Source organism: Triturus cristatus, chromosome 3_1 (assembly GCF_964204655.1).
Source record: "Triturus cristatus chromosome 3_1, aTriCri1.1, whole genome shotgun sequence".
NCBI classification, from domain to species: domain Eukaryota; kingdom Metazoa; phylum Chordata; class Amphibia; order Caudata; family Salamandridae; genus Triturus; species Triturus cristatus.
In genome coordinates, this window is record NC_140583.1 from 437,179,268 (window position 1) to 437,207,090 (window position 27,823).

The 27,823-nt window shown below is 47.8% G+C and overlaps 1 long non-coding RNA gene across 1 annotated transcript; it reads left to right on the top strand.

The window, feature by feature from the left end:
- Positions 1-1,515: 1,515 nt before the first annotated feature.
- Positions 1,516-26,685, top strand: LOC146860375 (uncharacterized). The gene is made up of 3 exons (XR_014979144.1): positions 1,516-2,055; positions 25,163-25,271; positions 26,504-26,685. It is a non-coding gene; the product is annotated as an uncharacterized LOC146860375 (long non-coding RNA).
- The last annotated feature ends 1,138 nt before the right edge of the window (positions 26,686-27,823 follow it).

The window sequence follows — 27,823 nt, forward strand, 5'->3', positions numbered from 1 at the left end:
ATTTGGATGACGAGACCCTTATATGAAAATGAGCTATGCGAAAGGGCTGTAGTTAGTAAAAGTCTAGTTAGCTCATGTCTTAAAAAACAAGCGATGAGTGGCCTTGGTCGAGCTGTATTATCTTTCTGTGGAGGACCTATGCGGTGGGCTCTTTGTATTTCTAATGGTAATGTCAGTTAGCTTCGGAAGAACGCCACAGAGAAATAGTCTAGCATTTTGATTTTAAATACTTTCCGGAAATCCAAAAAAGCAGATATTATCTCTCCTACTACGGTCCTCCAAGTCAACTACCTTGCTGCGAAGGAATAACAGCTCTTGCTCTTTATTTTGCACTGCGTCAAGGCGATTTTCCATGGTTGTCAGTCTCAAATGTAGATCATCAGTTTTTGTGTGAAAACCCGCCAATTCTACACCAATTGCTTTGGTTTCAGCTGTTAGGGATGAAATGTTAGCATCCATACCTTCTAGACGTCTACTGACAGCGGAAATTTCCAGTAATATGTGATTCAGTGTATCACCTTGTGGAGAAATGTTAGCATTCTGAGATGACTCTTTTGATGGAGGAGCAGATCCTTTGCCAGGCCTCTTGCTTGACTGTTTAAGGACTCAGCAAATAGAAGTGGTATAGAGGATTTACTGCCACCTTTAGTGTTTGATATTAGGATCAGTCCCACAGCTGTGCACAGAAATGTATCTAGCCCTCTGTAATATATTTCTAAAATGATATTGCCGTGCACTAAATTATCGGATATATCTTAGTGACAGTAATTATCAAAAAGAGTAAAGCTTCAAAAGACGTTATTAGCAGGAGTTGAGACTGAATATTATTTCCAACCACTTCACTATGCTGTAATCTTATCCTATGACCTAAATGCTTGATATCTTGTGAGGCTTGATATGCGTGAGCGCTATATTAGGCAGTAAAACATGTGCAGAAAGGGTCACATTTCATTAGGTATATGTTTTCACCTCACTTCATTCAATATACATTGAATTAGAAGTACAATACAGCTGTCATAATCACCACCTCTGTATACATATAGTCATATAAGCTGCCTTCAAAGTTGCACTTAGGAGTGTTTAGAAGTGGGGCTATATGTAGAAGGATATTTTGTGAGGAATACAATTAGTCACCAAGACGTTAATTTCTGCGCATGGGAAATATAAGAAGTGAATTAACTACACGTTTATCTCAAAGTGTGTGGCTTGACAGTATGTAGTAAAATTGAGATTAAAGTTTTTAGCGCTGAGATTATTTCATAGATTGTTTTTAAAAATAATGCAGGGCAACAGTATAATTTTCCCCACTGTAGTAATATCATCCTCTTTACGGGACTGCCGCGGAGCTAATTGTAACGTTGGAGCTCTTCTTCATGAAACGTGCTCGTTCTCATGACTCCGCCCGTAAATTCAGTCACATCAGGGAAACACGCTGTGATGGGGCGGAGATAGTGAGAGGAATACCGGTCTACGCGCATGCGAGAACCGGGGATTCCTGAAGTGTTGGAGGCCGGCTGACGTCAGGCTGACCTCAGGACTCCGTCGCAGCAGAGGATGCCATTGTGAACGTCGCTTAGCCCCGTGTTGCTCATAAAATGGTTCTGCAGTTCATCACAAAGCCAAATTCACCAAAGTTGCAGGCTTAACGATGTAGGTAAGCGCGTCGCTTACATCAAAGGCTCCTCTCCCGGCGAAGCCTACAGCTTAGGCGGCCATCTTCCTCCGCGGCCAGAACACGGCCCCTCAAGCAGTGACTTCTTAGATAAGAAGATATATATGGTTCTGCTGCTATTTAGCTTTAAGCGTAAGGGATAAAGAGCAAAGCAAAAGCAGTCACCGCAGACTCCAGCTGTCTTCAACACTCACTGGTCCCTTCTTTTAAGAAACACTGATTGACACGTTGTGACTTCTTTTGTGACCAAACTACGGCCAGCCTGATCTCCTGTCCCTCGTTGGAGCCTATATTTGGGTCTGAAGAGCTGCCACTTCCTTGGGAGTGCCATAGCAGCACAGGATTCTGGAAGGAAAAATCTGTTTCCCCGTTCTCCATTTAATGTAAGTGCCAGGAGTAGGCCATTTGTCTGAGTCCCATTATGCCCATGACCCATCTGCCCATTCTTTGCATCGAGCCTGCCTGAAATGTCCATTACCATACTTTCTGTAATCTTTCAGGGTATGCTTTTTCTCGCCACTGTCGTAATGTTCATATTTTAATGATTTCAGCTAAATTAGTTACAGAAGTGGGTCTTTGCGCTGCCTACAAATACATTTAGGCGCCGATTCCGATCCTGTAAAACCCGGGTACGAATGGTCGTAAGGAGCGTTTTTTCCGTCCGACTCGTACCCGGGAAAAACACCTTACAAACTCGCAAGTACGATTCGCACAGAAACACCATTTCCATACGAGTCGTAAAAAACACAGACCGGCAAAAAAATACATACAAATCTGATTCTGGACGGCGCATACGCGACGTCCGGACGGAGTCAGGCAGCGTTCTACGGACCAGCAAGTACGATTCGTGCCAACGTCACTCCGCACGCAGCCGTTTTTACGGGAGCCAAAAACTGCAGGGAAATTGAGGACGACGCGAACAAGGAGCAGCGGTACGCGACGGACAGCGATGGACCCCAACCTACGCGTCATCCCGGCCCTCATAGCCTACCACCTCGTGTACAGAAACTGACGCAGACGCCGCAGAAGGTCAGAACAACCCCCAGGGGCAAAGGGGGGGGGGTGTGTGTGTGTGCAAGGGGCAGGAAACATAACCCACACCCCACAAATTACTGAAACATCATGCACATTAATTACCTCCATGGTCTGGTCACTTCGGGAGGCGTGTCCACCAATCCCACGTCCCGCCACAACGGAAGTGGACGTGGACGCGTACCCGTCACCACCACAATGGTGGCACGTGACATACCCACGCCCTCCAGAGTGTGGGTACGGACCGTACAACGCCTACGTCACACCAACAGCGCATGGGTACGGCACATACCACGCCTACCCCTCCTACATCACACCAACAATGGCGGTACGGCCGGTACCCACGTCCCAAAGGCATGGGTACGGGCCGCACCCCCAAAGTTGGGGTGCCATAAGGGTACGGGCCCTACCCAGGCCATCAGCGCGTGAGTATGGCACATACCACGCCTACCCCTACATCACACCAACAATGGCGGTACGGCCGGTACCCACGTCCCAAAGGCATGGGTACGGGCCGCACCCCCAAAGTTGGGGTGCCGTAGGGGTACGGGCCCTACTCAGGCCATCAGCGCGTGGGTACAGCTCGTACCACGACAGTGGACACATACATAGGGGTGTGTGCCTATCACACCCAGCAGTGCCCAAACACATGAGGGGTGGGTGCCTATCACTCCCAGCAGTGCTCAGACATATGAGGGGTGGGTGTAGAGGACTCCCAGCAGTGCCCAGATATATGAGGGGTGGGTGCCTATCACTCCCAGCAGTGCCCAGACATATGAGGGGTGGGTGCCTATCACACCGAGCAGTGCCCAGACATATGAGGGGTGGGTGCAGAGGACTCCCAGCAGTGCCCAGACATATGAGGGGTGGGTGCCTATCACTCCCAGCAGTGCCCAGACATATGAAGGGTGGGTGCCTATCACACCCAGCAGTGCCCAGACATATGAGGGGTGGGTGCCTATCACTCCCAGCAGTGCCCAGACATATGAGGGGTGGGTGCAGAGGACTCCCAGCAGTGCCCAGACACATGAGGGGTGGGTGCCTATCACTCCCAGCAGTGCCCAGACATATGAGGGGTGGGTGCCTATCACACCCAGCTGTGCCCAGACATATGAGGGGTGGGTGCAGAGGACTCCCAGCAGTGGCCAGACATATGAGGGGTGGGTGCATATCACTCCCAGCAGTGGCCAGACATATGAGGGGTGGGTGCCTATCACTCCCAGCAGTACCCAGACATATGAGGGGTGGGTGCAGAGGACTCCCAGCAGTGCCCAGACATATGAGGGGTGGGTGCCTATCACTCCCAGCAGTGCCCAGACATATGAGGGGTGGGTTTAGAGGACCCCCAGCAGTGGACAGAGCCATGGGGGTGGGTACATCACCCTCCGATGAGCAAAACTCCATGGGTGCATGAAGGCATACACAATGTGCGACAATGTTGAGATTGCCATGACAACACATCACTGACTGCAGTGTCCCACTCCCATGAGGATGGATGTCCTTCCCCCACTGCATGGCACACCACATGTGGGTGTGAAGACAAATTACACATGCATACCCACCCCTGGCGGAGGCAGCACAATACACACACTGAGATCATGCAACAAGACAGTATCCTCATGTCAAACACCACGAAACTAAGAGAGCCTAAGGGAACACACACTGTCACCCACATTCCAGGAATGATAGGAATGTACAGGTGCCGGGGCAGCCAACAAGTTGTAGCCTCCCATGGAAGGAAAAGGGTGGAGTACACACAGATACAATGCCCACAATTGTCAGTCAGGTGCCCAAATACCCCGCAGAACACGTAACACATGTGTGTGAGGCAGGGAGTACACACATGCATAGTGCTGAAAAGGGAAAATGTCCACATGAAGTCATGTCAATACACTCCATACACAAGTACAGTGTCCAGCAAGGATGCCACAAACGATGCAGGTGGAGACATAGCAGAGCATGCATGGCCAAAGTCGAAGGGATGTGACACACACCGTGGAAATGTTGACACAGCTCAGCACAGCAATTGGGAAACACCCTGCAGGGAAGATGGCAGGTGCCACAGAGTAAGGAACACACCGTGGGACAATGTCACCATGCAGTAAGAGCTAACATGACCTAAGAATACATGCAGTCACCTTGTGACGGCATGCAGATACCAGGGTCCACCCCATGAGCAGCACACTACAACATTTCCCAGACACACAACACATCATCACCACCCCAACTCAGAGAGCAGCAGCACCAACAGCAATACCAGAAAAGCCATAGTGTGCAAAGGAAAAACAAAAAACCACATTCAGCATTTCGAAGAAAAGTAGCTACAGTACACTATTCACCAAGCCCATGGCCGACGCCAGGTGCAAAGTCCTGGGGGGGACACGTTGGGACGCGTCTCCCATAGCTTGCCTGCACAGTGCACTGTACCATATCATCCACAGAGTAGGGAGCATCATGTGGGGGGGGAAGAACCAGGCACCGCAGGGAAAGGAGGGGCACGGGTAGGTGTCGTGGGTGCAGGGACGTACGACTCCACCACAGGGGGTGGGGCAGCGCCAAAGGAGGAGGTCAGTATGGCGCTGCACACGGCAGCAAGCTCTTCCAGTGTCTCCCCTGCACCCGAAGGAACCACAGGCCCCAAGGAGGGGGGGGGGGTTCAGAGGGATGGGTCGCAGCACAACTGGGGGAGTGTGTGGACGGGGGGGCAATCAACTACCCTGCCCGGGGAATCCCTCAAACGCTTGCGGGGTGGTGTCTCACTGGGGCTGGGGACGGACTGGCCATGAAGGACTCTCTGTCCGACTGTTGGACAGGAGAGCCAAGGGGAGTGGTTTTGGAGGTAGTGGGTCGGGAGGACTGCGGACTTCTACTATGACAGCGTGGCTGCTGTTTTCCCCCTGACCCAGTGCCTCTGCCTTCTCCCCCCTGTGTGTGCGTGACAGGAGGTGTGCGCTTGGCCGTCCCAGGTGGGGTGCTGCCTGTGTCTGGTGGGGTGCGTGTATGGGGACGTCTGGGTGTGTATGGGACAGGCATGGGAGTGGTAAGTGTTGATGGTGCCGGGGTAGGGGGGACGGAGCGCTGCAGGAGACCCACTGCTGCCGTCAGTGACGAGTCAATGGACCTCAGCAACATCTGTTGGTCAGACATCGCTGATGACATGCCCTCCATGTACGACACCATCCGTGTCAGCAGTCTGGTGTGGCCATGGAGGACACGCAGGAGCGATGTCTGACCAACCTGCAACTGGCGCTGAATGTCCACAGACTCTGCATTGACGGCAGCAGGTGAGACAGGGGCAGGGGGTGCGGTGCCTGGTACGAAGGAGACATGTTTGGTGTACCACAAACTCCCCTCAGAACCCCTTATCCGACTAACTTAGTGTCCCATTCGTTAACCGAGGTTGAGCTCGGCGGTCCCAATGTATAGACAACCCAGAACAAGCGCATGACAATATTCTCAGGAATGGTGGGAATCAGACATACCTGTTCGTCATTACTCTCAGATCAGTCCACAACAGAATAGACACAGACACGGTAAAGTTGAAAGAGTTCATTCAATGAACCTCGCGTCCTAAGATGCAGTACTGTGGCTAACATAAGCAGACAAATGGTTAAGTTCATAAGCATCAGCATTGTTGCAGTATCATAGACAATGAAAGGAGCAATCATGAGAAAATGACAGTGGAAACAGCAACCTTCCTGTCGCCAGTAAACCAATAGTAGTATAATTCGACTAATAGAAGGTCTCTAGGCTTGAACGGGGGACCCCCCACTGTACAGATCAGCTCAGTGGTATCACATCACAGGATCATCTAGTCTCTTCTCCTGCGAAAGTTCCCCATCACAATGAAACTCAAACGTGCTGCACTGCAATATGGCAAGCATTCGTCTATCAGGTATCTGCAGCTGCGTGCATGTAATGGCTAAATAGTGGGACGATCAACCTGCACACAACAACATGCACCGTCTAGTCACCCAGACTGTTTGTGTACACAATGTAAAGTACAAGCTCGCTGCTCACTGTGAAGGATGTCAAACAACAGACAGTCCTCATGTGAAGCAAACTCGAGTAGGCATTTTAAAATTGATAACACGCAACTACAGTGTCGCGTGCAAAAGCAGCAGAATTGGCAAGATGGCTCACTAACAACTAACGCGGTGGTGCCAGCTTAGCATTGTACATAGGAAGATAGGAATCATGACTACACCCCCCCCTTGTTCGTACCACTAACCACTAGGGGCGCGAAATCGAGAACGCAGAGTTCAAGTTTGATAGAACGGAACCAAGGGCATGAACTGGAAGTCCATAGAAGGGAAGCGAAAAAGTCAGAAAATAAATGTCAATGATGAACAATGGTGCAGGGAAATGAACCATGTAAAAGGGGAAGAAAGATAACATCGATGGCTGCACCATGAAATGAGCAGGGCTAAAGTCAATCCATCAAGGTATAAGCACAATAAGTTGCAACAGCTTCCAAGAGGAAATCATTAGAACGTTCCGCAAAATTATCTGCCATCCAGTTCAGCAGGGGGAAAGAACACACGTGTTCCTCAACAATCGGGGCATCCAGCACCATTTGTGGACAACAGGTGGGGACATCAAGATAACTTCTGGATAAGAATTCAGTTGCAGCCGTTCCGATGTCCCAATTCCCTAGGACTCCATGTGCTGCAGCACAGGCCATAATCCTGACGCCAGAACAGTCCAACTCATGAGCCACTAAGGGGCTCGTCAGTCGATCATAATCCGGGTCAGGAGACTCCGAGTTAGACAGGCACAAATCCAGAGCCCATTCGAATGGACAATCTAGGCAATGAAAGACAGGTTGCACGCAGGTAAAGAAGGGAAAGCGGAAGGACAATCCATAGCAGAGTGCCGTACAATTCAAGCATCTGTTGCCGAAGATGGAGCAACCGGTGCATGCTGTCTTGTAACGCAAGTTGTGAAGCCACAGATCAATAATAGCACCCAAGCCACGAGTGCGAGAAGCAAAGGGAGACCTCCGAAGACGCTAGAAAAAATAGAATGATGAAATGCGGGGATCACACCAAACAGAGTATGGAAGGAGGTCACGAGGCCGGATCACACAATTTAGAAAAAAACATCCAGGCAACTTGTTGACGAGGCATGAAAGATAGTCTGAATCCGAGTCCCAAATATGTAGTGGGAGATCAGTGTCCAAAAGTGCTTGCACCTCTGTGCGCGTGTGAGCTACGTGAAGGACAAATGTTTCTCTGGATGAAGTCAACACGACTTGTTTTTGAGACAATAGAGCCCTTATTCTGCTCATCTTGTTGAACTCTGCTTTCAAGGTTGGAATGGAAGGCCAGATGGATACATCGAGCCGGCCATGCGGGGGTGGGAAAAGGACGTAATGACCCAAAACCACTCGTAGTGATACAGTCACGATGTGAGGAATTCCCGGAAGCATCCTACAGCAAGCTTCATCATTGAACAGCACATAATTACCGTTATCAAGCAGCGTACAAGACGGGGTCATAACTGGCACACTAATCCACTTCAGAATAGAAGCTAAATCATGAGCGTGCATATGAGAAGCACCATGCAATTTAATCTGCCTACACACCACAGAATGATCCGGAGTGGAAGTGCACCCTTCACCTTTTAAATACACCTTCTTGCCGTCTCTCACGCACCTGTTGTCGCCTAGCACGGACACAAGGGACCCGAGCAAGTGGGAGGGTGGTGATGGGACTGGACAGGTCCTCCGCCTGACTCCCCTCGGCCTCCGTGCCACTTGCTGCGCCAGACTCCCCAGCACTGGTGGCCCCGGTGCTGGATCCCTCCCCCACGTCCGTGCCAGTGTCTCCCTCGGTTTCCCCCCACGATGCTGTCGGCAAGGTGAAGAGACAGGAAATGATTAGACACCTGTATACATATGACACATGAGTCCAAACTACATAGGACACAGCGCATAGCATGAACAGCAACATGAGTGACATCTACAATACTACAAACATATGTAGGCCCTGCACCACACAGTTGGTTTAACCACCATGCCACTGGGAAACAATGGGGAGCATGACACAACAGAAATTTACTTGATATCAATTGATACAGAGGAGCTACTCTCTGGGGACAGTCGAGCACTGCATCAGTGGCATGGCACAGTCACCTACACCCGCAACTGTCCCCTGATGCCAGGGACACGGATTATGACACCTGACATGTAACTACCGGCGTTGCACGATGTGACTATGTCATGTGTGTGTCATGTGTTCCCATGAACTTGCTGTAGTTGTTCCGTGACATACATCTGCTGTTGCTGCATCCAACATGTGTGTGCGTGTCGATGGGCATGGCACACTATTACGCACACCAGGCCACATGTGGAATCAGACGTAACGGGTGTATGTATGCATCGCACATGGACTTGCGAGACAAGCACATATATGCGTAGTCTCAATGTATGTGTGATCATTCCTGACATGTACCCCTTCATGGCAAGGTTTGTGGACTGTCCTATTTCAAGGACATGTGACCTGTGCCTCTAGTGTTCCGCAACCGGTCTGTATGATGAAACATCCTTCTCATGCACATATGTGGTTGTCTGTCACTTCTGTAATGCGTCTGCCTGTTCACTTACACTGGCCCACAGCTAGTTCCATGGCATGTCATGTTGACCTTCAGCACCCACGTGTGTAACTGACTGTTGGTAGGGGTGTCACCTGGCAGGCATACGTGTCCTGGATGCATTGCACAGTACAGACTCTGTATGTAGCATATGTGTATTAGCTGTTGAACATGTGCTCAGTTCATTGACAGTGGTGTAGTGCTGTACTCAATCTTCGTTATTCCTTCCAAAATTCTGCAGGGCACCGCCTCTCCCCCGACCAATGCCAGACTTGGCTGCCATGAGGGAACATGACTGTATACGCCGCTTCCGCTTCTCCCAACCGTTGATTGACAACTTGACCACAAGGCTGGAACCACACCTCCAACCGCTACACAGGTATCCTACTGCACTGACAGCCAAGATGAAGGTGATGGCAGCCCTACATTTCTATGCCATGGGTACGTTTCAATTGACCATAGCTGATGTAGGTGGCATGTCCCAGACCATGTTCAGCTGTGTCCTGCATGATGTGTTAGAGGCCATGTTGTTACACCTGGATGAATTCATACATTTCCCAACTCGTGAGCAGTTGACAGGTGTCAAGGGTGAGTTCTATGCCCTGGGAGGGATGCCCCATGTCATTGGGACCATTGATGGGACACACGTGGCTTTGGTACCACCACACGCACAGGAGGTAGCCTTCCGTAACCGCAAACATTACCACTCCATCAATGCCCTTGTGGTATGTCTTGCTAACATGATGATATCCCATGTCTGTGCCCGTTTTCCAGGATCAGCACACGATGCCTACATCATGAGGTGTAGCAGGGTGCCTGAAATGATGCTGCAGCTGCGCAACAAACGTGCATGTCTTGTTGGTGGGTATACTCTGGTAGTCCTGTATTTAGTGGCATTTTAATATCTTACTGCTTCTCCTGACCCACTTCTGTCCATGATGTTTCCATGTAGGGGATGCTGGCTATCCCAACATGCCATGGCTGATGACGCCGCTCCGCAACCCCAGAACAGCTGCAGAACACCGGTACAACGACACCCATGGGCAGACGAGGCGCGTGATTGAGAGGACATTTGGACTCCTGAAGAGCAGATTCCGGTGCCTCCACAAGACCGGCGGCGCACTCCCATATGCCCCGGTGAAGGTCTGCAAAATCTTCCTTGTGTGCTGCATGCTGCACAACATGGCAGTGGAGAAGGCCGTGCCACTCATCCTGGATCCGGATGAGCAGGATAATCCACCCGTGGAGGATGAAGGGCTCGGGCACGGGGCAAGTGAGGATGAGGATGAGGACATCCGGAGTCAGCTTATCCGCAACTTCTTCTCATGATGGTGAGTCCCTGTGTCTGAGTGTGCACGCTTAGAGCCTTGTGTGGCATGTGTTGCAATGTGTGTGTCGAGCTGACTGTGTGCTAAGTGACTTGGAGGTGGGTTCTGATGTGTCATTCAAGTGATGATGTCATTCCCCAAATTTTAGCGGGTACACAAAATTCATTATTAGCATGGTGACAACATAAATCCTGTAGAGTGCATGTACATGTCTGCGGATTACTAGCTCTTCACTGAATTGTTGTGTGTCTGTCCTCCCCAGGTTCTTGCGGCTGTCGTCTGCTCATGTCATCATTGCACTCCTGCTATTCTTCATGAGTATTGCAACGTGTGCTGGATCAGAGTTACATGCACAGACAAGGAGTGCAGCACGGCGTTTTGTGGGTGGTACGTGTTTGTGATATGTGGGGACTGCTCCTGTGCATGTTGTGTTACCGTGCATTCATGTTGACTCACCATGGGCCACCTGACGTGTTGCATGGCTCCCATAAATTGATATTCACCCTTCCTGACAGTCATCTGTCATGGATTGTGGATTCTGATGAAGGCATCAATGTGTGTATAACGTCCCTCAGGAACATACGGGATGCCAATGGTGGACATGGTGTGGGACATCCCCATATGAGGCTCAATGGGGAATTGTACACTCTCCGTGTGCAGCAAGGGGTGTGAGGCTCAACCCCTTCACTTGTGTGCCAGCTCAGTAGGATTTACCACATCTGTGTGTTGCAGGGGGTGTCCAGTGTAGGTCACACATGGTCAGCCGAATGACCTGTGATTCTGTTCCAATGGATGCAATTCCATTGGTGTGAGGCTGAGTAATAAAGGTGTTCGTCACACTCCAAGGTGCCTCGTCTCTGTCAATGCAGGTTTCTTGCCACTTGGCATGCGGCATCTCTGGCATACTTGCTGTCGATAATGCATAGGAGTCCATGTGTAGTCTAGCGACATGCATGCAGTTGCTCATGGATTAGGCTCTCTATTGGGCATGAAGTACATGGTCGTGTATGTTTTTTAGCAAGGTCGACCACACAATGGGCCATCACCAGCTGCTGAGGGTGTGTCTCCTGTGCGCAGGTCGCCCTTCAGTTTCCTGATCCGGTGTAATAGCTCTTTGGTGGTTGTGCATGCATTGTCTCTGGGTGTGCCATGTGACACTGGACACTCCTTACTTTACACACGCGCCTGTTACAGTTGTCCTTCTGACATCCTAGTCTTTGTGTGCAAAATGGGGCATTTTTCAGGGAGATGGCGCCTGCTGCTGCGGGCCCTGCACAAGCACCCAGTGGCCACACACACGAGATGGTGTGCATCATGTTTGGCTCGCTCACATATGCCATGCTAGTCCACAGCATCTGTACCTCATGCTGCAACGCCCTCTGCATTATGCACATGATCCACAGATTGATCCACTACAAGTTACGACAGACCATCCCCCAGGTCCATGACAACATCCGTCTCATATACTGCCCTGCCCTCTACGGAGCAAGTACATCCGAACTCCCAGGTAACTGGTCCACTTCCAGGGGACAGCTGCACACCTCAGCTTCTACACCCTGCGCCCCAGCCACCTCACCGTTCACCATAGATAGCTGCAATGGATCACTGTCTGCTGCAGGATGACCTCCACACTCCCCACCCACACTCAGGAGGCAGTCCACAACCCCCGACCCCAAACCAACCTTGTACGTCTGTCATCCTAGATCCTGTTGGGCCATCTCCGTGCATCCAACCTTGCTCTGGCCACTGTTCTTCACATCCACCGTACTCCAGCATACAGGACATTGTTCTCCCACGTGGCCACACATACCTGGGACTCCCTCCCCGGGTACCTCCACATGGGCCATGACCTCTACGCCTTGATGATGATCTCCCAAATCGGTCTGTCCGCACAGTTTAGCAAGCCCCCCCTCAGCAGCCAGAGGCCATCACAGGTGATTGTTGTGCTCCATGCCTACATTGACTGATACCTTGTGACCCATGTGTGTCCTGTACCAGACTCTGATCCCAGGGTATGGATGGCTGGAGTTAGTTCACCACTCAGGCATAGTTAGACATTTCCACACACATATGTCGTTGAATAATGCAAAATGACAGCAACATCGCGTGCAGAACAATATGAATTTATTTTTGGTGGGGTGAGTCTTTTGGTAGATGTGCTAAGGTGCTCTACCGGGGGAATAGAATCCAAAGTTCACAGGGGGAGATGGCATCCTTGTCAGTTGGAGTCATCAGAGTCCAGACCACAGTGTTGGTCATCATTGGTCAGACTGTGACCAGCAAGTCCATGTGGCAGAGAATGTCATTGGGTGAGGTGCTGCTGTTGCGCCAGGGGGCCAGGTGTCAGGCCAGGTGACCTGGGAGATGGGGATGGTCCGCTGACTCTCAGGGTCTTTTACGTGGACGACCCACCTTCCTCCGGGGACCCTCAGATGCAGGCCTTGACGATGTTAGGGACGCTCCGTCAGACGAATCCTCCTCCTCCTCGTCCCTCCCTGTGTCTGGTGCTGGTCTACGCCTGGTGGTACAGGGAGGGTTTGCCAGGCTTTGGGCGATCTGACAGAGTGATTGGCTCACGTCCCTGTGCACCGCCAGGAGCTCAGCCAGTCTTGCCTCCATCCGTCCTTGGTGTTGTTGATGACTGGCATGATGCTCGACCTGCAGGTTCTTTATCTCATCGAGGGTCCCCTGCATCCCGGAAAGTCTGGACACGACCTGGTCCATGCCTCTGGTGTCATGCCGGTATGAGTCCAGGATGTTGCGTATGTGTGACATACTGGGGTCCTGAGCTGGCTGGTCAGGTTCGCGCCTCCGCCTGCCTCCACTCCCACCACCCCTGCCCACACGAGCCTGGCCTGCCGTTGTGGGCACATCGGGTCTACGGGACCCCTGAGGCAGGGTTGCCTGCCTCCTCCTGGGTGCCCTGAGAACCTTGTCCCTCCTGGTCAGACTGGCTGTGTTGTTCAGTGCGAGCAGGGCTCCTGGGTGTCTCCTGGGATGTGGCACGAATGGGGGTGGGGATTGGCACAGATGTACCTGACGCAGGTGCTGCAGGGGCTTGTACACCAGAGGGTCCAGGTTGGTCGGGGTCATCCACGGAGTGGTGAGAGTCGTCGCTGCCGGTGGGATCGTCTTCACACAGTGCCTGGGACTGTGATTCTTCCCCCCCAGTGTTGGGGGGAGATCGTCGACGTTGCCCTGTGTGTGAGAGAGAGAGACAATGTTAATGCTGTTTCATGCCACATCCATGTTTCATACATATTAAAGTTGACACAGTTCACCGAGGTAGTTGGATGTCCCTAGCATTCCTCTCAGTGTCCACTTGGGGATGGGCATGTTGCGGGGGACAGATTGGGATGTTCTCCTGAGTGTGTGACCTGTAGATAGTTGGCTCTGATGCTTACTTGGCTCTGGATTGGTCTTGTTGTGTCACATGTCCATTGTGGGAGTGTGTTAATCCGTTGTCTGCCCTGGGGGGGGTGTGCTTGTGTTAGGGGGGGGTGACCGGGCGTGCTGTTGTGTGTAGTGTGAGTTGTCATTGGGTCTCCCAGGTGATGTATGTGTCCCCTCATGGTGCATGCTGGCATGACAGTGTGTGTGAGTTCCTGTGCTAGATACCTGTGCTTGTGGAGTTGGTGTTTGGGTGTACAGTGGTCCCAGGAGGGCCTTGTGCTGCATACAGCAGGGCCCAGTGTCAGCTACCTTGTCAGTACTTTGCCAGTCCCTGTGCATTGTGCATGGGTATGTACCGATGCCGTATGGGCTGAGGACATTGTTGTCTGCGTCTCATTTTAACAATGTGTTGTGTGTGGCCCACCCTCCCAGCCTCCCGGACATCCAGTCTTGTGTTTGTGGTTGTTGTAGCCTTGGACATGGCCTTGCCTTGATTTGTGATGGGTGAATGGTGACGTTAGTGGCATGGGCGTGGTTTTTGGTTGTGGTTGGCAGGCACGCAACACCCATTGGACTCACAGGGCTTCAGCCCCCCACGTCGTGTGTGGCAGCCCGGGATGAGACAGCTTCCCGGCACACTCACAGCCGCACCCAAGACCTTCACAGGTCTTTAACAGACCATTTGCATGTTAATGAGGCCTCGCTGTTGTTTCACCCCTTTAAGAGCCCCTGCAGCTCCACTCTGCCTATGGCTTAAGAGATTCATCCCCCCCCCGAAATTTTGTCTTAGCCTCCCCCGAAATTTGGCTCTAGTTGCGCCTCTGGTGGTTGGGGTGTGGATGCCATTCCCCCCAAGTTACATGAGTTGTTTGTGTACTCACCAGGTTCTGCGACTCCTTTGACTCCGTGTAGTCCCACCGGCGGTAGCATGGCCATCACCTTCTCCTCCCAGGGATGGTAGTGTACGGGTCTGCGGGGCGGCCCACCTCCAGTGATGTTGGTCTGGGCATGTTCTTCATTCATTTTCCTCTTGACCGCCCTGCGCAGATCTTACCACCTGGCTTTGCATTCATGCCTGGTCCTTCGGACGGGCGCAACAGCATTCACCTTGTCGACAATCCTCTGCCACATGGCTTATTTTGCAGCTATGCTGGTCCGTCTGACCAATGTTCCAAACAGCTGTGGCTCGACTCTGATGACTTCGTTGACAAGGAGCTCCAGCTCCGCCGTGGTGAACTTTGGATTCTTGTCTGTGGGCATGGTGTGGGGTGTGGGTCTGGGTCTGGATGGTTGTGGGTGTGTGTGTGTGAATGTGAAGAGGGGGATGTTTGTGGAGGTGGTTGTGTGAAGGTGTGTGAGTGAAGGTGTAGCGAAGGTATGAGTTGTGTGGGGTTGTTTGTCAGTGGGGTCTGGCAGCAGTGGATCTGTTGCAAAGGCTCATGGGTTGTGTGTGTGGGCCCTTTTTATTGGTCCATTTTTGGGTGTGGCTGTGTTTGAATTTTGGTGGGTGTGTTATAAGTGGTGGTTGTGATTTGGGGCCTCTGTTTGCCTGTTTGGATGTGCCAGGTCAGTCTTTGAGATGTATTTTGTCATGTTGACGTGTTTTGTGTTGTTGTGCGAGTCGGATTGACCCTCCTTGTGCTGTTTTACAGTGTCCTCGTTCTGTAAGAGTATTTTTCGCGTAGGTACGATCCGGACATACGCGATGCTGGGTGAGGGGGCTGGGGTACGGTGTTGGTGTGCGGCGCATACATGCGGTGCTGGGTACGGTGCGTACATGCGGTGGGGGGGCTGGGGGTACAGTGCGTACATGCGGTGCAGGGGTTCGGTGCGTACATGCGGTGGGGGGCTGTGGGTACAGTGCGTACATGCGGTGCAGGGGTACGGTGCGTACATGCGGTGGGGGGGGCTGGGGGTTCAGTGCGTAAATGCGGTGCAGGGGTACGGTGCGTACATGCGGGGGGGGGGCTGGGGGTACGGTGCGTACATGCGGTGGGGGCCTGGGGGTACAGTGCGTACATGCGGTGGTACGGCGCGTACATGAGGGAGTGCTGCGCGTACATGGGGAGGGTACGGCACGTACAGTTGCGGGCCTGGGGTGCAGTGCGGACAGGGTGTTGTACGGTGCTGACATATTTGGGTGTGGGGGGGCTGTACAGCTCGTACACGGGCATGAGTTTACCCGTGTACATGTGTGCTACTGCGTTGGCTCCGTACGGGCCTTTTTACGTGCGATTGTGTATTCGGACGGGCGGTCGGGATCGTACTTGCGTGCTCGGACTTGTGTTTTACGATTTGTAAGTGAAACTGTCTGGCTCACTTTCGTACACTTTCCCAGACGATATTCGGACGTGGACACTTTCCGACGCACTCTCGTAGACTTTTCCCAACACTATTCGTAGTTATTTTTTACGTCCCAATCGTACTTGGCAGTTTGTACGGTACTTGTGCGACTCGTACATAAAAAAATACGGATACGAGTCGTACGGTAATTTTGTTTACAGGATCGGAATCGGCACCTTAATGTACTAAAGCATACGTATAACGGCCCACATGTTCTGCCTATTTAGCTGCTGTTTACAGTTTAGTCTGCAGCCACCATCATTTTCGATTTTTCTACATTTTCACTATGATTAGATTATCCATACAACCACTGGCATATGCCAGCACAACCACAACTATATTTGCACACCACCATCATCTTACATCAAACGAACCCACTTCGGTAAGGTTCAGCCACTGTCATATCCACACTCCCTCTGTCCTTATCCAACACATGCACAACCAACATCATGTGACAAATTATCCACCATCATACCACCACAAAAGCAACAGCCTATGTTAAAACAAGCAACTTAATGAGGCCACAGACTCACCCTCATACATCCATTCAACCACCGTCCTACATCAGCAAACCTACCACATGTCCACACACCACGAAATGCTGAACACACCCAGCATCCTATGACCACACAACTAATATCGTAACTTCATACACCAATACATCCACCATCCTAAGTCAGTTCCTGAAGCAATATATATTAATTTGTCCACCATCATACATCCACACAACCTATTTCATCAACACAGGACTCTATGCACACCCAACCACTTGTGTCTGCCAAAGCACACCAACATCACAAGTGCACACAACTGCCATAATGCATCGGAACTACTGCTGTCACACTACCACCAAACAACTATTGTGTCAAGCCAACCCCAGTCATTCACCAATAAAACCACCAAGATACCCCACACTCCCACTGGGATACATCGAAATAAATGCCATCATGCACCAGCACATCCACCATCATCCATCAACAAAAATACACTGTGCACCCATTTATCGACCTTATATGTCCACACAATCAACATTATACAACAACCATCATCATACACAAGCAAAACCAGATGTCCACACAATTAACCTCATGTTAGCATGATCGCTATACATCCACAGGATTACCACCATCATAAGCTAACATAGAGAGAGAGAAAATACAATTCCGTAGGGAAGCTAAAGTTCAAGGGGAGTTGAAATATCTAATATGTTAACCGGTGCTTCAAAATTGAAAAGCTATGGCAATTTTGAATTAAGGTGCCTCTTTAACCTCATGTTACTCCTATTTATTAGGTAACATCTTCTGCCACCGAACTCACCTTCTCCCTTATTACAACACACTCTGCATAACTTATAACTGCACACCAAGTGTTACGTGTGCAGAACCACAAGTATGCTCCCATATGTTGATACACCCAGCATAGTGGGCCCGATTCACAGAACTAACTTGAGACAAAATCCTAAACTTACTACCATTTTGGTATTCACGGAAGGCACTTACTCATTTTAGTATTCACAGAAGGCACTTACTCATTTCGATATTCACAGAAGTTAGGAGTCCTAACTTTAGGACTCCTAAATGCCTTCTGTGGATACCAAAAGTCTTAAAATTAGGATTTTTCTCAGTTTAGTAGTAGTAAAGTTAGGACTCCTAACTTTAGGACTCCTAAATGTCTTCTGTGAATACCGAAAGTCTTATAATTAGAATTTTTCTCAGTTTAGGAGTAGTAAAGTTAGGAGTCCTAACTTTACTACTCCTAAACTGAGAAAAATCCTAATTTTAAGACTTTTGGTATTCACAGAAGGCATTTAGGAGTCCTAAAGTTAGGACTCCTAACTTCTGTGAATACCGAAATGAGTAAGTGCCTTCTGTGAATACCAAAATGAGTAAGTGCCTTCTGTGAATACCAAAATGGTAGTAAGTTTAGGATTTTGTCTTAAGTTAGTTCTGTGAATTGGGCCCTAATTGTCTACATCATCTGCACCAACATGCACACCATAATATGTCAATCTGCAGAGCTAACATTCTATGTCCACAAACGCTCCCCACGGACAACGGCACAATCAGATATGTGATGTTGGAAAGGCCGTGTGCTGTGTGGGGTTGGCTGCCACCTTGTGGGTTGGCCACAGGCCCTGACTGTGCGGGGCACAGGGCTATTACTTACAGTCTAAAAAAAACACTAGAAATTCACTGGAAAAAAATCAAAACCCTAAGTAACGTTATAGTTAGGTGAAATGTTCAATAACAAGGTAACGTTTTAAATGCTAAAAACTGAAATAAGGCAGTTATAGTTATCTCAAGTAACTATAATTTGTGCCCTCGCCAAGCATTACTAACTAACCCACATATTATATCACTCATGACCAGTGCTTAATTTGTAAAATATTAAGTGCCAGGGCACTGACTAGGAGGCCACTGCAGCTTGCACCACTCATCGCCCGTTTCCTCGCTGCCAAAACAACTACTAACCATCTCTTTCCCATGTAAATGCAACAGTTCAGAAATGGCTGGGGAGGCAGGTATTTGCAATTTTTTAATGTATATTGTTTTCCTAAACAACTGTTATACTGCTCATCTCTAATTTACATGAGCAGCGCCACCTTGAGGCAGACTGCCCTAAGTGTGGTGTTGACAATTAGGTGTCGAGCACCGGAAACCAATTAAGTGCCGGTGCTCAGCACCGGAAAGCACCTGGCTCAAATTAAGCACTGCTCATGACATCTTCGAAACCATCATTGATAAGATCACTGCAACACTTGCAAATAATTATTGATAAAAACGCTATGCATCATGGCGGGGGAGTGAGCTATAGTTCTTTGAGAACTATAACTGGTGAATTTCTGTGTTTTTTAGTTTAAACATAATGTTACTGAATATTTCACCTAACTATAAGGTTACTTTAACCTTTTGTTTTTTTCAGTGATATAAAATCAGTTTTTTTTTTCAATTGCACAAAAAGATGTGCTATAAGGGCTAATATATTGTAGGGCACTGTAAAATATGCAATTTTTTTACAGTTGCCTGTGAAATATGGATTTCATCATCGTAACAACAGCCCCCAACCACTCTGTTGCAAGGTTTTCTAATTTCTGAAGCCAAAAATGCATCTTACATGGCTAATTAATTATCTACCAGTATTTTGATCTATTAGAGCTTGAAACAGCATTTTCAGGCAAATGCACTAAATTTATAACTATGCCATAAGCGCTGCAGGCACAGAGCATCCATGGCATGAATCCACTGACCCTCATCATTTTTATTTTTCTAATGAAAAAAATATTTATTAAAGATAAAACCTAAATATTATAATTCCCACCAGTTCTCATTTTTCGGTGCACTTTGAAATAAACTGTTTTTTCAAGTAACTACCCCAGAATAAACATGCAATGTAAAAATACATAATAGGTAGCTGTGTGATATGCTCTTAAATTTTGTCATCTCTTTACAAACCTTGACCTTTCTCATTATGCCTTCTATCCCCCATGACAAATACTTAAACTTTAATACTAGAGCACTATGCAATCTGCCAAGAAATACTCCTATGTCTTACTATTGCTATTAGATTTCCACTAATGAGATTCTTTACACATTTCTAATCCATGCCTTCAGTGCTGCTCATTGGACATCCCAGGTATTCATCCAGATACTTCCACACACATAACGTAAGATCAGCTTTTTAGCATTTCCTAACCACACTGAAATTGTTCCCGGCACTGTAGATATTCTGCTCCTTCGCCATCTTGAACTCATGCAATGGAACGCTCACCCACTTGTAAAATGACAGCATCAAAACAGCTCCCTAAACATTTTCAGTTGAGGGTGTAGCTTGTAACTACGATTTCACATCACCATGTTATCAATTGGTGGCCAAAAATGGGATCATACTTAGGAACTGACTATTCACGCTGTACCTGTTCACAAGGACATAAAATGCCCTGTGCTTAATGTATCTAGACACACAGGTGTAATGTTCAGAGTTCTATGTTAAAATAATCAACTCTACCAAAATGTCTGCAATGAACTTCTTTTTGCTCTAACAGCATCAATGTGGATTTCTTCTTCGTTTTGGCGTCGCCAGTAACAGTCATCAAAAACAGAACTTCTAATTTATCTACCATTAAACGATTACATGTTGGTGGGTAAAATGCATGGGATTTCTGGTTGGCTAAGGCAGGCGCCAAAGCCAGGCAGAAACCACCACTCTAGTCAGGGAAAGGGAGTTACACGCCGAAGATAACCACTGCTCACACCCTTGGTAGCTTGGCACGAGCAGTCAGGCTTATCCCGGAAGCAATGTGTAAAGCGTTTTCGCAACACACACACAGCACCAACACACTAGGCACACCACAAAGGAAACTCCACACAAGGTTATATCAAAAATAGCCTTTGTATTATCATAAATACATAGGATAGTAATCACACATTTACACTGTGCCAGCAGGCACTGGGCAATATCTACAGGGGATTATATACACCTGAGAGGGCTACTGGGAACACTATCATAACCATCACTAATTGAACTTAGTAAATGTAGGACATATAATAAACGTAAAATACAACCAGTAACTACTGGTACCATAATGACCTAAGCATTCTCATTTTAGCATTAGACACCCGCCTAAGCATAAACACATTACGTATTAGGCCTCACCAGCATAAACACATTATGCAATAACCTCATAAGAAGCATAGACATCATTAGAGGCATAAATCATGGTGCGTAAATCACATTAGGCATAACACATATTAGGCCCAAACCTCTTTAGCCTAAACACAGTAGAGGCATAAATCAAGGTGCATAACTCACAGGACATGAATCATATTGTCTAGCACCACATAAATCACATTAGGGCCTGGCGCTCTACAAACCTAACAGTCCCCCTGGCCAACTGGCCTTCTTAGAGGGCTCCAATGCCCTATGTCCCAAATGTCAGGGCGGCTGCCAATGCAGCAGAATCCAAAGTGCTCCATGGTGCTGGGGCACAGGAGTGTATCTCACTTCTGTCTCCTTCAAACTGCCCCCAAAGAACTGTTGGCCTAAACGTTGCAGCTGACGCTATTTGCCGTGCAGCTGTGAATCAAATAAAGGCACTGGCACTCACTGTGCCTTCTGAGCCCCCACTCAGGGACTTCTATCACATATGCCCATCTCGTTGCAGCTGCCCGCGCTGGTGCGGCGCAGCTGGGAATCAGGTTAAAGCGGCCATGGCACATCTGCGCCCCTTCAGCCCCACTGGGCCTCTTTAAATGAAACTACCCCATCGGTGCAGCTGCCCTCTGCAAGCGGGGCAGCTGAGATGAACAAAGTGAAGGGGCCCTGGCACATCTGTGCCCTCGGGGCACCACTGGGGCGCTTTAAACAACATTGGAGCATCCCGCAATGGTGCCTCGTGCCTCGGTAGGCACCAACCAGTCACCCATGGAGCCCCCACTCACCGAGACTCTCTCTGGGCGTCTACTCATCTTCTGCGCCGGTCCTTCGGGTGCTCCCTTTAGCAAGGGGGAAGGGGCATCCAAAATAGATAAGTAAAATCCCACTCAGGGCTCTGCTCCTCTCGGGGGAGGCTTCCTCTTGCCAGACGTGTGGGGCTTTCACTCGTGCGGCAGGGGCAGGCACCAAAAATGTGCCTTGGGCCCCCTCTGCCTCCATCACCATGGGCTGCTGGCTCCTCTGGTCAGTGCGGCAACATGCAGGGCTCTCTCTTCACCATGGGAGCCCCGCCGAACAGCCGCTGCACTTCTCCATCCTTCCAGCGATTCCGTGTCGCGGGGCTTCCCTCGGGGAGGTGTAAGTCCCACCCCACGTCAGGCATCACGCTGCCTGACTTCCTGCTCGGGCCGGCGGCGGTGATTTTCTCGAAAGTAGAATGCGGGGTGGGCTCCCGCTAGGGCAACAATGCGGGGTGGGCACCTGCATCATAAGCTCCTAAGCGGGGTGGGTACCCACTCCTCCTAGCCCAACGCGGCCAAAACAAACATAAAGCGGGGTGGGCACCCGCTCCCAAGTCATCATGGGGGAATCCTACTCCGAGGATTCCCTCCTCTATGGGCAGCTCAGCACTGCGGAGCCCTCGTGCTCCTTCTCTTGGGGGATTTTAGAATCTAGCGTTCCCAGGGCGCAAAGGCAACCAGAAGTCCTGAAGGTCCTTGGGGCATAGCAGGGCCCAGGGAGGTCAGCACACAGGGCCCTCCAGCAGGGAGGCAAGCCCCCATGGCGGTTCCTCCTGGGCCCCAGCAGCAGCAAGTCCCCTCCATCAGGAACAGCACACCAGAACAAGAACTGAACAATTTCATGGGGTCACAGCCTCTATACTTATACCGCAAAATCTCTTTGTCTGTAGTGCAGGGCATGGGGGAACCAGATGCAACTGGTTTAGGAGCACTTTGTTTTCCAAGCTCCTCTTCCCCTTTGTCAGGTGGAGGCTCATCATCAGACAAACAACAGGGGGCGGAGCCAGCATTCACTAGGGCAGGCACCATCCTATTCAAAGTCAGGGGATTACCTCTCCCACTACTCCCAGTACAGATGTCCCATTCAGCCTAGCGCTGACTCACCCTGCCCCTCCTGGAGCCACACACACCTCCCAGCCCCTGTCACTCACAAGCCAGAAATGCAATTCACATCAGGCAGGCAGACACATAGCACACAGAAATTCCAACTTCTAAACGTGGCATTTCTCCCATAGTCATAATAAATCTGCGCACACCATTGCACAGCATTTATTCTCACCATTTCATACATACTAAACTCGACCACTCTGCTCCTCCCATACCATGAAATACCACTGACACACACTGATCAGGGAATCCCAAATGCATTCCTATGGGAGGGCAGACCAACCTCACCACACGTACACAGAGAGCGCACGCACTTTAGACTGGACCACAGTGCTAAAGTGCCAAGAGGCCTAAAACCACCAACACCAGGTTACAGAAAAGGCAAAAAGTTTAGGGGTGAACCTGCCAAAAAGGGCCAAGTCCAACATTTACCCATATTTCTGTGTTTTTGCTTTAGAATTTCCTCATGTATATGCCTAATAATTATTTTCTTTGACCCTCGAGGAAATCACTGTCCTTTATTGGTAGAAATGACAGCTATTGAATTGTTTGCATTGCTGGTTCCCTATATGAAAGTGCATTGTTTCAGGCAGAAAGTGAGAGCTTTATAAGTTGAGAGTGATACTTTGAAAGGTAAGTGATTGATAATATACTAAAAGCCAGTTACATTACAGGTGTGGTTTTTGTCTTGGCCCAATAGCCCACAGAAATTAATCCCATGACACTTTTTTCCCCTATTATTACTCTTGTTGTGTGTTCACCTAAGGTGCCACCTTACACAAAACTCTTATTTTGCTTTTCATTATAGCATGTTTATCTGGTACTTAAGGAAATGTCAATTAGTTGGGCATAGAGCATTTTCAAGCAGCCATGGTTACCATAACAAATTCAAGAACGGTAATGTGTGAAACATGCTCAACTTTACGGTGGATCATAAAAGGTGACTTGTTTTTATTTTTACTGTATTTTTTCTGTTAGAATCTGAATGTAACCATGGCCAGTATAGATTTGGTAAAAACTCATCAGTTCTTGATCATCTTTACTTATGTTGTCAGACATATCAGACATGGATTGCGGGGTACCTGTGACCCAATATTAATAATCATCCTCCTCCGCCACCACTTGATCATGTTACCATGAGGTCAAGTACAGGCCCCTATAGTGGGCGCATTACTCCACAAAGACACAGCTCATCCTGCTCTCCATTTTAGGCTAATTTCTTAAAAATTGCAGTACAGATTTACACCAAATAACGAAACGTAGATTTTCTCTGTAAAGTTCTAACATTTTGCCAATTTTAGTGTCATTTCTGTATACCTTTCCACGATGAAGCCAAAGTGATACATTTTGGGATGAAACGGTACAAAGGTTATTCAAGAAAGGAAAGTAATACCTTTCGTATAGATACTTTGGCCTAACTATTACTACACAGTGGTGACTGTGTAAAAAATAAAATATAATTTTCACCAGTCAATATGCCATAATATGGTGTGGGTGTAGTTGAGGGAAACATAGGGATTTCTTTAATATTTGATTTGATCAAGTACACGTATTCTGTCTGTTTATGCTAAAGAAGTTGAATTCCCAATGTTATGTGCCTATTTACAAAATACTTTTTTATACAAGTAAATCATTTATAACTCCTTGTCAATTATTACTGGAAATTACAGCTGTTCGTAAGATTACCTTGCTACGGGTCTGAATGAGGAGCTCATATAAATACAAGCAAAAGTAAGGATATTTTAAGCTAAGAATGATTTCTCAAAAGTTAAGTGAAACTCATCTATTAAAACCAAGTGAGTAGCAGCAACTTTATGACCACTTAACCCAAAACACCTAATTCACTAGTACTTTCCCTTTGTACTCCTCACCTGCAGATCTCAGAAATAAGTTTCTCTGCACCAAATGTTGTCCCTCAAAATAAAAATAATAATGATAAAAACACCTACTGCATTCTAGGCCAGTTGAAGTATGTGTGGAAATCAGTGGTCTATTTGTCATTTGCAGGCAGTGCTGTTGCTTTGACAAACATTGTCGGTTCTGTGCAAAAAAGAAATTGGTTCTGGAGTAGATTTTTGCTTGGCCAATGCGTATTTCTGGCACTAATGCACCAGTTTTTAATCACTGTTACACATGGTGCTTATAAATGTCAATTAGCCAACCAGAAACAAAAACTTTAATTTTTCAAAGTATGTATATATGATGGCATATATATTAATATTTTCTATTGTTATCTGCAGGATGATATGCAGCAGCTGGTGAAGGTTCTGTTGGACCCTATTAATTATGAAATGATTGTGTGGAGGAGAGCATTAGCCAAGGATCAACTGGGAATTGATGATTCATTTGGTAAGCTATTCCAAATAACCTAATTACCCTTCTGGTAACGAACATTCAGGTCAAAGCTGCAAATTGTTTATGTAAAAACAGTAACTAACATTAAACATTTGTTTTGAGTAATAAAACCTTTAGGCTTAAGTTGTCCCCTAGCAGCTCACATTATTGCACCAGTGTTCCTTTTTTGCTGATTGGTATTGCCTTTTTACTCCTTCAGTCAGTTCTCTCCAAATAAAAAAGAAATCTGTGACTTAAACCAGAACTCTTGGTGACAGCACTGAGCACACTTTATTGCACTGTGCCCCTCGCCACCCGGACCTCTGGTCCCACCCCTGAAAACACCTCGGCTCCTCTTTAAACCGAAAAGAGTTGTAGCCCACATCAGTGGCTTTGCGGCCCTGATGTGAGGAGAGCATCCCATGATGAAGCATGTCACCCTCGGGTGAGTGAGGGCTCTTGGCCTAGATGAAATCTCATACAGGATACTTCAGTTGCGCAGCACCTTCAATCCACGTCATTTGTGAAACATAATTTTTGTGAGGTATTTGCACACAGTGCTTACCAGCTTTACTTCGGACTTTCAGATGCATTCCTGGTCCAAACACCTGCTTGTCTGCATTAATTTACTGGTCGCAAGGGCAGTCTTAACTTTTTTTTCAGGCGGGCATGCTGCAAGCATAGTACAGTGGACCTCCCACCAATATCCTTCTTGAATGCAGCATAAGTTGAACCCAAGGTAGTTTACTCCCTGTTTGCACAGGCTACATCGAGTGGCTCACAGCTTCTGGTAACTAGGAAATCAGTCTCGCTGCTTTCAACATTTGTACGTCTGTACTTTATCCCGAATATTAGAGGGGCAGTGATTACAGACACAATGCTGTCAAACTATGTGGTCAGTGTGTGACAGAGATTGAAACCTCAAATTCCCCCATCTCTTGAGGATACAAATCAGGTTTTTCTACAATAATATTGAAACTCTGGGACTGATGTTCTGAATTTAATTTGCCCCTTCACTTTTACAGTTGAGAGAGGGATATTTTCTTTCTTCACCTTCCATCTGATCAATGGTCTAAGTTCAAATGTGAACCAGAACCATCAGCAAAGCCGTGTTAAAAACATCTCATAGGGCGCCCTTTATCGTGGAAGAGAATCCAGTGATTTATAAAGGCAGCAAATCTTTAAAAAAATCGAAAGTAACTTAATTGTAGAAATGATACTTATATATTTTTTTGTTATCTTTTTAGAATGTTATGAAATCTCCTAGCAAGCTGGCTACCTCTCAACAACCAAACTACGAGAAGGGATCTTGCCATGCTGATCTGCAATTGCAAAAGAGGACAAACTACTCTGAGTCTAGAAAAACACAACAGAGTTGCTTGTTTTGTTGACTTTAAAAAAAAAACAAATCCCTACTTTTAATGTTATCTTGTACAGTATCCTATTTCTCTTTGAGGCCATGTACATGCTTTGGCTAAATAAAAGCAAACAATGGTAAGTCATTTCAGATCCATTTATTTCTACCAATTCTTTGTTCCGTGTATTGTCACAGGTCACTATATCAAAACTTAGAGCGATATTGTTTAGCTCAAATGAAGACATGTCACAATGAGTATGGGGAAAGGTCATACGTTGCAAGGCTGCTACTCAATGCAAATGGAATTCTTGCCTACACCAACTTTCCTCACAAATTTATTTTATATCACTTTTCATCTTGTTTAAAGAAGGATCAAGTTTTAAACCCGTACAGTTTTCTTTTTTACAGAGACACCATGTTTCACCCATGTATTTCATTTCAAATTTGTTTTTAAATTAGACTTGAGTTATCCTGGATGAAAGAAACGGCATTTGGAAAATGTGCTTACGTCGCACTCTTCAATAAATCATCCATCCTAAATCGCTATTTAAATTCATTCTGAAGTAATCCCCATTCATTATAACCAAGAGTGCCTACCCAGTGGATACTCTTGGATGTTACGAATGGGTATTATTTCTAAATGATTCCACTGGGAACTCTTGGTTCTCAGCACCTAAAGGTAATTCAGACTCATTATGAAGCTGTTATAATGTTATTAAATAATCCTGGCATAATCCACCCTCATTCTGAAGTTGTCATAAAAGCATACTACAATAATGCACACTCATTCTGAAGATGTTAGGAAATCATCCAGCAGTCATCCACCTTAAACCTGATGTTGTCCTGAAAGCATCCTGGAGTAATTCAGTGAATTAGTATTCTTCGAGTAGTACAAGATCATCACACATTTTTAATTGCAGTCATCACAACTTCATCCTGGAGTAATTCACACTCATCCTGAAGTTGTCAATTAGTTTTCTTTGAGTTGTAAAGGTTCATCACGCATTTTTAATTGAAGTAATCAGGACACCATACTGGAGCAGATTTTGTAATGACACTAGAGTCATCTCATTTTAATATTATACCCTATAGGCATACTTCAGGGTGGCTTTGGATGACTTCCCCAGATAATTACAGGAATAGCCTGGCTGAAGTCATCGGAAGACTCTAGAATGACTCCACGATTTCACACCGCAGCTCTCAAACCAGC